This window comes from Xenopus laevis, chromosome 1S (genome assembly GCF_017654675.1).
Source record: "Xenopus laevis strain J_2021 chromosome 1S, Xenopus_laevis_v10.1, whole genome shotgun sequence".
Classification (NCBI taxonomy): domain Eukaryota; kingdom Metazoa; phylum Chordata; class Amphibia; order Anura; family Pipidae; genus Xenopus; species Xenopus laevis.
Window position 1 is genome coordinate 136,876,729 of NC_054372.1, and position 16,815 is coordinate 136,893,543.

The 16,815-nt window shown below is 36.7% G+C and overlaps 1 pseudogene; it reads left to right on the top strand.

Annotated features, from left to right (window-relative positions):
• The window catches only part of LOC108705073, a 260,667-nt pseudogene that overhangs the window by 103,997 nt on the left and 139,855 nt on the right, over positions 1-16,815 (top strand).

Here is a 16,815-nt window from a genome sequence, read left to right on the forward strand (position 1 = left end):
AAGTGGTTGGTGGGCAACGTGTTGCTTGCAAGCCTCTGGTTGGACATCACTGCCCTAAAAGATACTAAAGTTATTATTCCAGTGGTATATGCATACTCAATATGGCTTTCTCTGCAGGTCTTTATGAAAGCAGGAGTGCTTTCCAAACTAGAGAAGCAATGGGAGAAGATGATTTCACAAAAAATGAGCCTACTACAATCTGCATGTCGGGGATTTCTATGTCGGCAGAAGTACAAAAATCTAAAGACAAGAACATTTTTAAAAATGGATTGTGCTCAGTGGTTCACTCATGCTCATGTAAAACATTTACTGCCACCCACTTTTCAACTTGCCACATAGTTTGGAGTTCTGTAGCTGTAGCTGCTTATTATGCACCACTACTTTTTTTTTTTTACGATAGACTCTTATATACAACTACACATATAACACCTTGGTAGTGTCGTTTTGGTATGTGCGAGGAGCATCTGGAATAAATCTAAACATAGCAAAGTGCATATAAATTCCTCTCATTTGTTGAGTGCATTGTTGGAAATCAGTCTCAATATGCTAGCAGAAATGGTAACCACTACCCTACCAGAATACCAGCCTCTACAACATTTATTGTAGAGAGCCAGAACATTTTAAAAATAAATGTTTAGTATGATAAAACAAGGAAAGGCTAGATGCACCTCTTTAGTGTATGGGACTGTAAAAAATAATTTTATACCCTTGTTGCATTTGCACCTAGTCCTTCATAAATGGCCCAAATGGGTCCTTAAAAAGTTAATTTTCAGATGAATTCCCTGTTTAAATTTCAGTATGTGGAAAAATATCAGATATTTTATATCAAATCAGATATTAATCATGTGGTAAATTGTTAAAATATAAAGCCTGAATACACAATCCTAAAGTTAATGTACTATATTCTCATATTCTTTTGCCAGATTCAGTTGACTGCTCTCAAATGTATCCAGAATAACATTAGGAAGTTCTATTCGATTAGGCATTGGACGTGGTGGCAAATCATCTGTCATATTCGCTCCTCTCTTTCAGTTAATGTTGATGAGGAAAAATTCAAGGCAAAACAGGTATGTACAATTATAAGAGTCAGGCAACACACTTTGATTCATGTACAGTATATAGATACACAGAGTGCCATGTGGTGTGGCAATAGTGGATTAGTTACTCTACCACTAACTCCAGTTTGTGGATTATTTCCTTAGGATGAAATCACAGCATCACAGCAATTAAACTTGTAAAATCCGAAAAGTTTCGGAATGAGTTGCGCCAGAATGTAGACCTACTAGAAAGCAAGGTAGGTTTTCTTTAAGCATATGTTTCCAGTGTCTTCATTTAGTGCATGGAGGTATTGTTATAAAAGTCATACACTTTGCAACAGGTCTAGTAACCAGTTAATATTTATGATTAAAGGAGAACTAACCCCCCCAATAAGAAAAGCCCCATCTACTACCCTAGATAGTCCCCCCTCCCTGCTTCCTACCACATAATACATTATTCCAAAAAGGGTCCCTGGACACATGCTCATTTAATTACACAGAGTAGCGGAGTGGAGCGGAGCTTATGCGCGCCATCTTCTGGGTCTTTGGTCTTCTTCGGGTCCTCCAGTGGTGTAACTAAAGAGGGAGCAGGGGGTGCAATTGGGCCAGGGCCCGCACCCCCTCAGGGCCCCCTGGCAGCTCGCGAGCCACTGTGTTCTTGGGAAAATGCGGCCGTAAATTCGACCGTTTCCTGGTGTATGGAGGGAATGGGGTCTGGCTGCATGTCCCGCGCCAGGGCCTGCCCCCTTTCTGGGGTCCTCCTCCTTCCTTTCAGCAATCCACAGAACTTTGCTGCGCATGAGCAGTTGGTATGAATACTGGACTGCTCTAACTGCGCATTAGCGAAATACGGTGTTCCCCTACAGAGCAGACCTGGAAAATGGCACCCATGAGCTCTGCTGCATTACTCTGCACAAATAGCTGAGCATGCTGTCCAGGGACTTTTTCTGGAATAATGCACTATGCAGGTAGGAAACAGGGAGGGGAGACTATCTAAGATAGTAGATTGGAATTTTCTCATTGGGGGGTTTAGTTCTTCTTTAAAACCAAACATTTCGTAGGTCGATTTGGGTTACTAGACCTGGATATGTATGGCTTATATCATAATATCCCCCCATGATTTATGCTTCTAGTCCTGGGTACTTCAGAGTAAAAATTAGCCTTTGAAATCTGGGCGAACACTCAAAACCGTCGATATCATATTCAGAATTAAGATAATTTCCATATAAACTGTGTGAAGGCTGGCCATTAGAAATGCTGTTTTAGGGAAATTTAGAGTAATTGGTGATTGATTTTAATCTTTTTTTTAAATTAAACAATGCTAATAGTGATCTGGTACATTATCTTCCATTTATGGCCAAAACATGTTTTGTTTGCTGTTTCTTTTCCAGGTAAATATTAAACTTCCTTTTTAATTTGAAAACTTTACAATGTCCTCATTAATTCCCCATTTATCATCCCCCTTGCTGAGATAATGCATTCATTGAAACTACAGTGTGAAATACTCATAATGAACTTAATGTAAGTATGAGGAGAGGAATGGCAATACATAATTGTTTATCAGAAAAGGCTGTTAATGTTTTAAACTGTTTACTATTTTTTGTCACAGACAAGCACATCTTGTTTTTTATTTATGCTTCACTGTCAGCAGTTAGAGTGGTAAACATTTTTTTAAAGGGGCAGCTATGCTAAGTACTAGTCTGGTGAATTCAGTTGTTCCTCGTTTTGCTGACATCTGTGTATGTGTTTAATGGCTTGACACATGTATCAAATAATTTCTTGCTTTGTTTACAACAATACATCAGAATACGTTTAAATTCTTAAAGCAGTCAAACTCCATTTTGTGTTATGGAGGTTAGAGACAAGTGACAGACCCTGAATGGTTAAGCTCCAGCATATATATGAGTTTTTGGTTAAAAAAATCTTAATCTAGGAGATCCCGCATCTCAGCTAAAGTTTTACAACAACCCACGAGTAATGGAGGTTTAGGATTGCCCAACCTAACGCAATATTATAAAGCCTCTCTTTTAGAGACAGCAGTAAGAATGCATAGTCCCCCTGGCTGTAAACAATGGCTAGACATTGAGAATTGTACCCTCTCCAACTTAACCGTTTCCCAATTGTTATGGTTGCCAGCCAAGAACAGACCACGAAATTTAAGTTTACTGCCTACAACTAAATTTATCATTTCTCAGTGGGACTCCCTATACAAAAACAAGAATATGGGGAAATTTCCTTCACCAAACATGCCATTGTTGAATGTGAAATTTATGGTACAGGATTTAGATCCGCAAGACTGGGTACAAAAAGGAATATTGGTAGTTTCTGCTTTGTATTTGATAAATACCTATCGACAATTCACAGAATTACAGGAAAAATACCAACTGTGTCGGAAAAACTATTACAAATACCTCAGACTCACACATTTTCTGAGCATGGCCTCATCAACATATGAGCAGGATTGAATACCTATGCAAAACTGGAGGTCAAGTCAAAGGAGTTCTGTCAGACTGCTACAAGTTCTTACTTACACTACCGCCAGACCATAAACATCCACATATGATTAAATGGGAGCAAGAACTCAATATAGAACTACCCCCTGAAAGATGGCAAGAGATTCAGCTAACCCTCGTCAGTGCTGCTAGGTGCACCAACCATATTGAAGCATAGAAAAACTGCTTTACAGATGGCACCTCACACCAGTAAAGTTAAACAAAATAACGGAGACATGCTCTTCTTTGTGTTGGAGGGGATGTGGACATCAAGGAATATTATTACACCTGTGGTGGTCCTGTCCATCAGTTGTGGAACTATTATCACCCTGATGAATGCTGATTTACAATATGGGGTCCCACACACACCGGATGCAGCTTTGTTGTTAAATCTACCAGACACGGTCACAAAATTTAAGAAGAAATTTTTGTTCTACTTCTTCAATGCAACGACACTTATGATTGCTAAAAACTGGAACTACTGGTCTGATGGACTTTCAAAAAATACGAATAGCAGTCGATTCTAGAGCAAACATGGAGTTAATGGCAGCCAGAAACGAACACAAATACTCGAAATTTGACAAAATATGGTCTGACTGGCAGACCCACTGTCTACCACATGATCCTGAAGTGTTAAGTAAAATTGAGTTGAACTAAATTATTGTGTATAATAGGCGGACATACCTGGTGACCTAGTTGACCTAGTTGACCTAGTTAAACTCGTTGGTCTGCTTGACCTCACTTGACCAACTCTTTCAGTTGTTGCTCTATTCTTTGACACGGTATAGATTGTATATATGATACTGCTATATTTTATGACAATATATAATGTGACAAAAAAATGACATTGTAACATAAATGCCTTTATTTTATATGGAGATACAACTTGAAATAAAGAGAAGTTTAAAAAAAAAAAAAAGCTTAATCATTTAGTTAATATGACATAACAGAGTCTTTGTAAGTTGCACAGAGATATAAAGAGCACAGATTCCCGTTACAAAATCCTTAAATATAGCAGCACAGAGACCCTAAGCGATTCTTAAATATAGCAGCATTTAAGAAAGGAAGAAGTCATTTCCTTGCATCCCCTTTTCACAGTTTTTATCCGTTTCTGAGATGCTTCATCCCACTTTCCACAACACCAGTGCTGATTGGCAGGGAGGTTAACCCTTTTCCCAGTATGGACCATCCCCTCTTATTGATTTGAAATGGTAGCTTGACCTTAAAGTGGCTTGTCCCTCATTCCAATAGGACTGTGGGCCCCATTTGTTTAAAGCATGCAACTTGAAATTCTGGGGTAGGGAAAAAGACAAGGGAAGAGCCGATATAGGTGTGTATCATGCCATAGAACTTCAAGGAGAAAGGAAGATATAGGGTCTTCTCCTGGCAAGGTGACAAAGAAATGGGTGCTTTTTCATCTCCACTGAGTTTGGGGCATTGTGTCACAGCAACAACCTTTATCGTTTAGCTTTAGAATAAAAGAATGGGTCGATACAGAGATTTTTTACATACGTTTTAAAGATTATTATACAGACAACTAACTTTATTGATTCAAGAAGATAGGGGAATTGTGATTAAACTATGGAGCAAACTGCATAAACACACAATAGGTTAGCAAATTCAATGCCAGACGGATATTAACTGACTTTGCTATTTAACCCTAATAAATACTATAATTCCACTACAGCTTACTGTATGAAATTAACGATCTACAAGCAAATCATTTTTCATGGCTTTTTAATTATTTCTTGGCATGATTAGAAAAGCTATTTCTCTGTTTCTTTTGATTTAAATGTATTGTTTCCCAAGCTTTTTCGTAACTGTATTACATGGATATGTCCCCATTTATATAAATGTAGGTGCAATGAAGGTGAATGTCAGTGTAATAGGGTTTATTTACTGCAGTGACACAAACTTCAATTTAGGGAGCAAGTCATCTTGTTTTTTTTTCCCACAATCCAGGATTTTCCCGCAATTCCAGCATTATTGCTGAGATACGATTGAAGCAATTGCAGCCAATGCATTAAAACGCAGGCAATCATGTTTACACAATGGTGGCAAAAAGTCTACTTAATTCCCTACATTTTCATCAAAATGACGGTTGTACCTGATTCTTTTAGTGGATTTTCATTGTGGGTTTTACGTTTTGTGGAAATCAAGGAGCTAGCGCTACCTTTAAGGTGTCAAAACTGCACCAAAACTGTGTTGCACTTACAAATTATCCTTTCTTTGTTAGAACCTAATAAAAGAAGGCTGTGTTCCATGCTGAAACATTGCATTGCAAGATTTTCTACATTGACATAACGATGCCTTGTGCTATTTACAATATCTTATTACTTTGCTGAAGGAAATTTTGTCATGAAACACCCTAAATTCTTCCAGTTTCTCCAATACTCGAATGTTATGAAAACAAATAAGCACGGAACAATATTACATTATTTGTTAATGTTAGAATATGCAAAACTTGAACACAATCAAAAAATTAGCATTAGCAATGATATTGAAAATACTGCTATTAATAGAATGTAAGAACCATCATGTGACTCTACATGAAGAACAATGTAGTGTTTTGATCATCAACATGTGCAAAAAATCAAGATCCAAGCTTATGAGTTTGAAGAGTTAACAAAAAAGACATCATTCCTTTTAATGAAACTGGATAGAAAGCAAACTTTTTTATGCTTGTGATAGCATTTAGAATGGAAAGGAAATGGTAATTATCTCTGTAGGGACATTTTCATAAAAACAAATCTGTGTATTTAAGTGTACAGCACCTGTTCAGTGACAATACATTTCTTGGTGGTACATTTGCACTCATCAGGGGGCAACCATGTCACTTTTCAGTGAATACTTTAAATAATTTAATTTAATAGTGTAAGAATACTGTACTGTATTCTTCCAATTTATTCCTAGCAGTTTATTGTCTACAGTTCAACAAAAGCAACACCGCATTTGAGCCATTTTTATGAAGAGATCTCTGCATTTAATTTATACCTGACACCTTTATTTTGGAAACATGTACAGATATATATTAAGCAAAATAGGGAGTATTTCCATGAATTCTTTTTCAGATTATTCTTAAAAATATATTGTAATTTTCAACATAAACATAACAATAAAACAGAATATAAGCAGTGTCGGACTGGCCCACCGGGATACCAGGAAAATGGTGGGTCCAGGTGTCAGTGGGCCCTTCTACTCACCCAACTATTTGTATTGTATCCTATAAAACAGCAGTTGCCCCATTTCTATATACAAATACAGAGAAGAAATGGAGGTAGAGACTGATAATATTTGAGGAAAAGTGATTAAAAGAATAAAGAAAGTGAATGACAAAAAAGGAAAAATATATTGGAGAGTGGGCCTGTGGCCAAAGGTTTTCTGGTAGGCCCCAGGCATCCCAGTCCGACACTGAATATAAGAAAACATATTCCAACAGTGTGTGTGTGTATCCTTGTGTATATAAAACAAGGCTAACAATCACAATACCTGAATTCCAGTTCCCTTGGGCAAGATGTGCTCTACATAATGAGTAAAAGTAACAAGCTACTTAGTTCTTGTGAGGCTTTCCAATATTTCGTACTGGTTCTTTGCTGTTTTATAGTTTATTTTCTGTATATAAAACTAGAAAAGTATCAAATCATTTCTTTCACTTTTGTGTTTTCTTTTGTTAGCTCTTACAATAAAATATATATGTGTAGCTTACTTAATATCAATCTTAACAATGCATAAAATCTGACACAGAGTAGCGTTAGTGTAGTTTACATTTTTAAAAGGAAATCCATTTTGGATTTTAAAAAAAATAAATTGATACACGATTTTGGACCTAAAATGACATCCCCAATACTGTAGACAACTCAGTTGTAGGCTTATCCCTTTAAAAAACAAGTTTTAAAAATAATTAAAAAATGCCACTGGCATGTTGGAGGTGGGTGGTCTAGGTAATGAGGTAATGACAAATGGCTATTAATTGACCATTGCTGCTGAGCAAATTTAGAATGTTTTCTTGATTAGTATAGGTGTTCCCACAACAAGTACAAAGTTGCTACTTCAGAGAAATTATATTAATCATGTGATCTAGTTAGCGCATGTTCAGTTCCAATAAAGCCAGACCAAGAAAGGGTATCTTATGGGACAGTTGAAAGTTAAATCCATAGATACACTATCTCTGTTTGTAGAGATGGGCAAATCTGTTTTCACTTTGCTGAAAAATTATGCACGCAGCAATTTTTACACGTGCAACTTTCTTGTCAAAATGCATTAAAGTCAATGGGTGTCAAAATAATTTTAATGCACAACAATTTTTACACAAGCGACTTTTTTCACCAGCAAATTTCTGCGGCAGTTTCGTGAAACTATTCACAGGTGGCAATGAATAAATTCACGGCACATCCATGCCTGGCAAAAAAATTTGCCCATCACTATTTAGTTGACTCCATTGACTGAATATCAAATTTCTAATAGTATGAGTCAGGCCTGCATAGAAAAGATGGCATTTTGAAAATTAGACTTAGTCATTTTGTTTTGAATTTAATTTAAAAATGATTTCTTGTGAAATGAAAAATCAACCCTACAATTACAGAGTCCGCTTCAACATAAAAGGAAAATAGCAAATAACAAAAACAAAATCAAATAAACGCAAAGCATAAAAAGAGAAATAAAATGAATGCAGTAAAACTCAAATAGGTTTGCAGATCTGTGTATTTTAGTGGTTTGCTGCCTGTGATACAATTTGTTTCAACATATGGTCTAAGATACCAGTAGACATCTCTTCCCTTTATTAAATATCATAAGATTGTTGTATTAGGCCTAAAGACGCCTTTTGCTATATCTCTTTCATTCATTTGCCCCCTGGGTGTTGAGTTAGCTTGTACATGCAGTAAGCACTATACTCTGTAATTTAATATGCACTCTGAGCACCTTTTTTGGTCTAAATCTTGTACCAGGTGATGTTGTTATAGGAAATGGGCAGTGTGGGTGTTTTGCAATATGGATGCAAAATCTGAAAAGATTCATGGCTAATCCACGTTCCAAGGCATTGTATCTAGGCACCTGTGGGAGCTTTAAAGAAACAGTAACACCGAAAACAGAAAGTGTGTAAAGGAATTAAATTATAATGTCGTGTTGACCTGCACTGGTAAAAGCTGCATGTTTGCTTCAAAAAGATTAGAGTTTATTTAGCAAAGCTGCTGTATCGCCATGGGGGCAGCCATTCAATCTGGAAGTAGTCTTCCTGAAGCACAGCTTCTACCATGCAGAGTAACAGTGTATGATATATTAATTACTTTAAAACACTTTTATTTTTTAGGGATTACTGTTCCTTTCAGGTACTATGAAGCTGCACTCATACATTGATGTATTAAAACAAATCAATGCTACAACTAAACTTTTGGGATATAGCCAAATCACAAACCTTTCATGAAAGATTTTCCGAACCCAATACCAAATCCTGGATTGGGCTACATCCCTACATTTACCCTTTCTTTGGTTATATAAAAACACCTGATAATTTAGTGTGAGTAAATGCACACTGCTGACTGCAGGATTTCAGTCAATAGCTCTTGAAGTACAATTAGTGTGTGTATATAACATTACCACAGTTTAAGAATAATTGTTGCCTGAAGGTGCTGGTACATACTGAAGGTCTTTCCAGCCTAGCAAGTGGCTGAACCCGTAGACAAGGTGATTTATGAAAAGCAAAGCAATATGCATCCTGCTAGCTAAATTGTTCTGTTGTGTATTCTATGAAGAAAAGCAAACAGTCTTAATTACATTCTGTATGACAATTGTAAAGGCCATGGAATCTGTGTTTATGAATTTAATTTCACCAGATAATAGAAAAAGGATTTGCAACTTTCAATATCTGTACAATTTGGGCAGACTTTCATTTAATGATAATTTATTCCAGCTCTGACTTTCTGAGCTTCAGTTCAAAGATGTGAATAGAAAATGCTTTTTCCCCAGTGAATGACAAAACCTACTAACATTTTTCAAGGAATATAAAATATCGCTTGTAATACTTCTTAAATACTTATTAGCATGAGTAAATTGTAATAAAACAAACTCTGTTTTTAATTAAAACTTAAATATTTCATAATTTTTTCGTTCCTTATCTAAAGTACGTTTTTTGGTAAACATTATTAATGATTTATACAATTTATAGTTGGGCTCACATGCTTCAAAGTTATTTGCAAAAGGGCAGCCTCTCCAATCATATATTCACTTACTTGTAGACTAATGAGGCACAGGGATGGAAGATCTTTCAGCCTTAAAAAGAGTTTGATGATGTTATACACTAAAGGAATGATTTAGAATAATAAATATCAACTGAATTTATTCGACAGACAGCTTTGAAGATTGAGAAACACAGCTAAAATGTATAAATGTAGATGGACTGCATCACTTGCCCTTGCAAGTACCTTGTTAGCTACCAGTATAGACAGAATTATTTTCAAGCCTTTTTGATGGTTAAATGTATTAAATTTTTGTAATAGCAGCTACTACTGGTCGTATGTTTTAGTTCTTGACCAATGTGTGGATGGACAATGCATTATCTCTTTGCATAGGGGCTCATTTTTGAAAACCTGAGCTGGTGAATCCAGAAGTATTCCCAGCAGTACAATCATTTTATTAACACTTTCTTGTTCACAAAATTACATCTTCATCATATGCAATAGATGTAGAAGTCTAGCCAACCAACACTGTCAAAAAGAAAAATTCTATATTTCTGGTGACCTTAGCAACCAGACTCCAGACTGAAGCTACACTCTTATTGGCATTCTTATTTATCGTTATATTCAGGCCCTTTTCTGTCCGACACAAATTTGTCATTAAATCAGATGCCTTTGTTCCTTTGTGACCTTGGCAATCCTACTGCATATAAAAGACATAAAAACAACAAAAAGTTTAATTAAAATATTTTATAAAAACACACATACAAAATGAAGAATAGTTGTGTATTAAATCACAAAAGAAAAAAAAGGCACTTGCCTTTAAACACATCATATGGTAGAATTTTATTTTAGGATTACATTTTTTCTGGTGTTCTTGCGAATTCAAGATTACTAAAAAAAAACCTGCTAAACTGGAAGGACTATTGTCCTTGGTCACCATGCACTTTAGAGTTGCAGAAATATGCAATGTGCAAACAATAATGCAGGACAATCACCTGTTTCCCATGTACTATTTTCATACATGTTACCTTATTTAACTACTCTCTTTTTCATGAACCAGAACTAACTTCATGCCTGGCAACTATTTCAACTACAATACTGTTTAAAATATTATATTTAATAAAGATATGGTAATGCATCTTGTAAGTCCTGATGTATAAGGCCTATGCTAAATTTAATGTTTTGTCACATTTTGTCGTAGTTATTTTTTCCCAAGGAAAAGCTTCGGAAACAAGATGGATAGAGAAGTCACAGAGAAAAGTCAATGGCAATCACATCAGTTCTAGCAGAACGCCAGGGACTAATACAGCAGACATTGATGTTTTGGGGAGATAAATATAATACAAAGCTGGATATCTTGCACAAGGACCAGTTACCCTTAGGCAGCAAGCAGTTCCACCTCACAGCACTGGGGTCCTGAATTCCATTCTAGCCTGGGCACTGTCTGCAATGAGTTTGTATGTTCTCCTTGTGTCTGCATGGGTTCCGCTGGTAGGAGCCTATTTGCTGCATAACATGGGTACAGTGCGTATTTGACTTGATGCTAGGCACATGCTGTTAAGTTGAAAGATGATTTTATTAATGAAGAAAGACAATACAGCAGGATCAGTGTAAAGTATAAGAAGATACATGAGTCCTTATACCAGGCCAGTGGTTGGAGGCAGGTGGCAAACAAACAAATCCCTAATAAAGGCAGAGGTCTGGGCTGGCAAACAAACAGGGAGAGTCCAACAAACAGGCCACGGACTGGGCAGGCTGAAGGCAAGGAGGAATCCAAAGAACAGGTAGATGTCAAACCAGGAGATCCACACGGAGCAAGGCAAGAAACTGGACAAGGTTTCAGGAACTAAGGAACAGGCAAGAAGGGACCAGACAAACTGGTAGCATCAAGCAAGGGAGCTCAATGATCAAGCAACATAGGTTGTAAGAAGCAGGCTCATATAGGAGCCTAATTGTATATTGCTTACACATGTTATAAATGAGGGAGGTGGAGAAGTTAGAAGAACAGGAAGACATAACCCATGTACTTTGGAGATTAGTGCAGGTAGTGTTCATTACACAGTCTAGAGTTCGATTACAGGTGATTCCTGACAGCATGTATGTGATAGGGACCTTAGGTTGTAAGCTCCCCATTCATGTGACTTGTGCTCTGATAAACTTCTTTAATGCTGTACTGCAAGCTGGAGAAATATCACCCCCCTCCCTTATCCCCCCCCTCAGCAGCCCATCAGCAGAACAATGGGAAGGTAACCAGATAACAGCTCCCTGATAGGGATAGGGATTCCCAATTCCACCCTTAATAAATCTGCCCCTTAATGGTAAAAACATTTACTGTTTACTTAAAAAACATGATTCAAGTGCAATATACACCATTTCCTAATTCTCTTTACTTCTGTTCCTTAAACACAGACACTACTGTTTCCCTGTGTGCTGAGCAGAAGCAAATAATCTTTCCTAACACCATGAAAATTAGTGTCTAGGCTGCTTGTGCAAATGTTCCGCTTAAGTAATGCCTTTAACATGCTACCATCTAATACTGAAAAAAAAACATGCCTTACATTTAAAAATAAATGGAACCCTTATAACTAGTTGTTAATTACTTGTTTTTAATGCCTGTATCTATGTGAGCTTGTTATGGCTATTGTGCAAGTATCAATTAATCATGACTACTTGACTCCACAACCTACAAAGACTGTTCCCCTTCATTTCAGGGAAAGACCTGCTGTTTACATCAATACCCATGATTCTTGCTAGAAATTGAAACGTAATAACCCATGGAGGGGGAAAATGGGAAAAGAGCACAATGGGTTGTTTTCACCTCAGGCACAAGTAGCAAGGATCAAATGTGTGCATACCATAGTCCTTGATATTTCTTATAATAAGTACATGCTCTGAAAGTGCATGAAAGAATAAACATTCACTTACATGAAGTGCCATAAAACAAATTAACAGCATATTTTTCAGATAATTAGCATAATTTGTGGGCATTCATAGGTGCCAGGAAGATATTGTTAATCTCTGCATTTAACTAAATAACTGCTTTTCCCATTTGTACAACTCCCTACCGTCCATTAACAACAGACTTCTTTTTTAGATGCTATGATAATTTTTTTTTCAAGCCCTGGGACATTGCAGCATAATTGGGTTATTAATGAATGAATTGTTAAACAGAGTATTTAGTGTTATAAACAAAGAATGTGCCAACTGCTGTTTAGCTGTTTTGCAAATATTACATTAAAAACTAAATCGAATGCACCTTTTCCATTTTGCATTGAACAAAAGATAAATACAGCTGAAATGTTTTAAGCAGTTATTGGTGTAGGGACCCATATGGTTAATGGTCTGAAAATCTCACGTGGTTGGAAACCCCCCTGCTGTAGCCAGCTAAGTGTTTTACCGAATTTGGGAGGCGGAGGGATTCCTTTATTCCCCAGTACAGTTTGCCCTGGCAGATTTCAGATTTGGCCAGAAGGTTTCACTTTTGTGTAAGAAGTATAAAAAGCTGAGCTGCCATGTGCTCAGGGTCAGTCTACTTCCTATTCACTCCAGGGTGGAGTGAGTTTTTTTTGGCTGGGGTCCTTGCAGCAAAAGGCCCCAGGCTATAGAGAGAAACCTCATGGATGATGGTGCCCTTGGTGGGTTCAGGGATAATGGAAACCCGATAATTGTTTGGAGCTTGGAGGCAGCAGAGGTGCTGCCTGGTAATTAGTGATGGGCGAATTTGTCCAGTTTCGCCATTTTTGGACGCCATTTTTTTTGGACGCTGGAGAATTTTTGTGGCAGTTTTGCAAATGAATTCGCTGGCTGCAAAACGCGGGAATTCGCTGCGAATTTGCTCCTGCCGAATAAATTTGCCGATCACTACTGGTAATTGGTAATGGATTCCTGTGAAAGAGGCTAGCATATGCTCAAACTTCGGATGAGTGTTGAAGCTGGCCTAAAGATTATAGTTTCTTGTGAGATGCTGTGGATGTTCTGTTTAAGCCCTAAGTGAGTTTTGGCCGGAGGAAAGGGTATTGAAATGTCCCAGCATGTATCCCCTGTGTGAGGACAGGTGTTGATCGTGTGCTTAATATGCAAGAGGTACTGCCATAATCCAAAGGAGTGGTAAAGGGGGCAGTTAATGCTACCTGGGGTAAAGAGCTCTTGGGACTATGACTGTATGTCAACCAGGAGTGGCGTGTGGGACTGTGTATTGGGAAGAGACTGTGTCAGAACTTGGAAGACCACATGGGTACCCCAGGGTAGGGTTAATATTGATACTGTATGTAATTGCACTTTGCATTTTTCCACAGTTTTTATAAAGTTAGATTGGTTACTGCACAGGTGTGTTATTGTTTCCTAGTCGGGCAATCCATAGGTATATCCCCAGATCCTCAGATTGGTTAAAGGTAAAATATATATGGGTATCCATTAATTTTGGTGACTCATAAATGCTCATATGGGCATGCATAATTATGCACATTGTGTTTGTTTACCAGTATGTATTTTCATGTGCATAGTCTTTGTCATACTGAAATTGATTTGAAAAGCTTATATGACATCTTGTATAGACTAGGGGTTACTAGATGTGTATTACATTATATTTATAGTCCCTAATTAAAGACTCATTATGGAAACTTTCATGAATATGTAACCCATTTCATCATGCAAATAAAAGAGCAGAATTCTTACTTGCTTGTTGGGAGCTATTTGAGATGCAAGGAAAATCATTAGATATACAATATCTCATCAGAGAACCTCAATGAGTAAAATGTGAATTTTGTACCTAGAAGTTGCCATTTTGTGGTGGACTGCCTTGAAATTGTGCTTGTATAAGTAATGTATAATTCTGGGGGACATTCTAGTGTAGGAAGACCAGTGAATGGGGCACAGTATAGCAGTTTACTGTCAAATTTATACCCATATGGAATGTGGTCCCTATTTATGCGCTCGGATATTGCACATTTTATCATTTGACTAAAGCATTTCCCTTTAGTAGCTTCATGGCTCATATATTCAGCACTTTTCTTGGCCTGTGTCTCTGTGTAAAGCCTTTGTTAATATGTGTGCCAACAGCTTTCTGATAACTTTTGCAGTTGATCATCTGTTCTGCTAGTTACATTGCCTTGTTTCCTGCCATTCTATTTTTCCAGCTCACTTCTCTCTGCAAATGGTTGCATATCAATCTGACTGCATTTTTCTCCCATTTGCTGAAAAGTGGAAAATGACTTGTAATGGCTCTTTTTAGTGTTTCAAGGTGATGTTATCTGGTCATGAACAAATGAGTGCAATGATTGACCATCTTAGAAAGTATGCACAGAGATTGTTTATGGGGGAAACAAACTATTGACTTGCTATAGAGGTGTTTTCTTATGGTTTACACATTTTAAGGAATACTGTAAGTACTAAACAAGTACACATGCAAAAGGGCTCTGTTTGACCTGTAGCAGGCAACAAGGACAGGGCCAATCTTCACCCCCTCGACAGTATAATCTGATATATATTTTTTCACAAGGGATGAGTTACAGACTACAGGCAAGGAACAGAACTGCTAATTGAATGAGCACTTAGGGGAGAACTCTTTGGTCTCTAAGGGTTCTGCCTGTAGTAAATAACCCCTAAGGAAGCTAAAGATGGTGATAACCTGGCATTGAATTGTACTAGAACTATTTAATTGCCTTGGTTGAGGAGGTGAGCAGGAACCTAGACTCTGGAATAGCATTGGATGTGATCTACTTAGATCATACAAATGGTTACACATTATATAAAGGAATATTGGCCTGGAACAAAATAAGTGTACTTGGATAGAGAAGTGGCTGAAGTATAGATTACAGAGAGTGGTAGTAAATTAAACATTTTCTAATTGGACCAGTGCTGTTAACAGAATACCGCACAGGTCTGTCTTTGGTCCTAATGACCTGGAGGTGTTCTGTTTTTCAGTTGATAATAAATTATGCAAAACTACACAGGATGCTGCCACTTTGCAAAGAGATCTAAATAAATAGAAAATTGTCATTTTAAAAAAAATAAATCCTGGGATCCTACAATTTACAGTGCACACAAACAAACCAAACAAATCATACATGTTAGGTCTCATGAACTACTTAACAAAGTTCTGTCTTTTGCTTTTTTCTTCCTGTTACAGTTAGAGCTGCAGTTTTTCTGCTTGGGGATCTCTGAGGTAGCACATAGAATATATATATATATATATATATATATATATATATATATATATATATATATATATATATATATATATATATATATATCTATATCTATATCTATAGATATAGATATAGATATATATATATAGATATATATATAGATATATATATTTATATATATATATATAATGGGGCTCAAGTGAAAACATAAATATATGAATACATAAATGTATATTCCAGTTTGGTAAGATAATTCAATATGCAACTTAATATGATGTATAAGTATTCATACTGAGGATATTGTTTTCCTTTAAGATGACTATTAAAGAACTGGTTAGATTGCAGAGACGTGAAACTAAACTGGTTGCAGGGATGGAAGATTTAATACACAAATAACAAGGTTAGTGTTTTTTCTGGAGAAAATGCACTTGTTATGGGACATTATTACTCTTTACAAAAACATTAGAGAACATTATAGACATATAGTGGGAGATCTTTTTCCCTCAGAAATGTTAATGTACCAGAGGCCATCCCTTTAGATAGAGATAGATAGAGAAATGGAACTTTCATTTGAAGAAGCGTATGTGGTTTTTAATGGTGATGAGAGTGAGGTTGTGGAATGCCCTGCCAGTTAATGTTGTGATGCCAGATTCTATTAATGCCTTCAAGAGTGGCTGGATGATTTTTGAGCAAGCATAATATCAAAGGCTATTATTAGATCTACTTTTAGTTAGTATAGATATTGTTTTATATAGTTATATATGTGAGTGTATAGATAGGTCTGTATAAATGTGTTTATATATGTTCACTGGGGTCTGTTTGAAGGGATTGAGCTTTATGGTCTTTCTTCAACCCAACTTAACTATGTAACTATGTTTGTGCTCAGTGGCTGGATGATAGAGCATTCTTCTGATTGTGACTAGATACTGATGCTAATCATCCATGGGTAAATGGTTATGCTCACAGA